This window comes from Otolemur garnettii, unplaced genomic scaffold (genome assembly GCF_000181295.1).
Source record: "Otolemur garnettii isolate 467f Iridium unplaced genomic scaffold, OtoGar3 scaffold00212, whole genome shotgun sequence".
NCBI lineage: Eukaryota > Metazoa > Chordata > Mammalia > Primates > Galagidae > Otolemur > Otolemur garnettii.
In genome coordinates, this window is record NW_003852607.1 from 1871533 (window position 1) to 1872496 (window position 964).

A 964-nucleotide genomic window follows, 5' to 3' on the forward strand; every position below is an offset into this window, starting at 1 on the left:
ATCCAAGTTGATTTTTAATACATTTCTTTCCTTCATCATTTCCCAATACATGGCTCCTCCCTACAAAAGCAAGAAAAGAATGGAATATAAACTTATGGGTTTGGCATTCCTAGAGACTGAGCATAACATTAGAATCTGCCTCGCCTTAATGGGACATTGAAAGGAACATCAATTGCTATGTGGTTAGGGCGCCAGCCACCTACAACAGGGCTGTTAGGTTTGAACCTGGCCTAAGCCTGCTAAACAGCAATGACAACTACAACAAAAAAATACCCAAGCATTGTGGCAGGCACTTGTAGTCCCAGCCTCTTGGGAGGCTGAGGCAAGAGAATCACTTAAGCCCAAGGTTGCTGTGCGAGCTGGGATGCCATAGTACTCTACTGCTGGTGACATAGTGAAACTTTGTCTCAACAACAAAAAAAAGTAAAGGAAAAAAAGAAAGGAACATCAATATACTTTCCAAGTCACACTGGCAATCCTGAAAACACAAAGAGGTGAGGTGATGCACTGGACCAGTGAGGGGTAAGCAGGAGCCAGGAGAGGATTATGAGTGAGTTTCAAAGAAGTTGTGAGCACAGAAATACAACAGAAGCTGAAATCTTCCGGAAAAAGCAGGGATGAGTGGATCAGGAAAAGTAAGAAACTTAAAGTCAATTGCTCACACATTAGTAATAGTATATGGAAATAGCCAGGAAAGACAGACAGACACATCACCAGAACAGGAGCAACTGCTGTAGATCCTTTACAAGAGGCTGATGAGTAAACATGTTCCACAGCATAATTTTAAGGCAAATAAAGTGGAATAAAGTGGGAGAGGTGGATGTTCTACAAATACCCAACATAAACTAAAAACTACAAGGCTGACAGAAGACAGGAAAATATGCCCAAATAAAAGGATTCAAATAAATGTCCTGAAAGAAAACCAAAAAAACCACAGTCTTCTGAATTACTGACAAATAATAAT

General features: G+C 40.5%; 1 protein-coding gene across 1 annotated transcript in view; it reads right to left on the minus strand.

The window, feature by feature from the left end:
* The window catches only part of LOC105888166 (zinc finger protein 480-like), a 30817-nt gene that overhangs the window by 14978 nt on the left and 14875 nt on the right, over nt 1-964 (minus strand). The window lies entirely within an intron of this gene.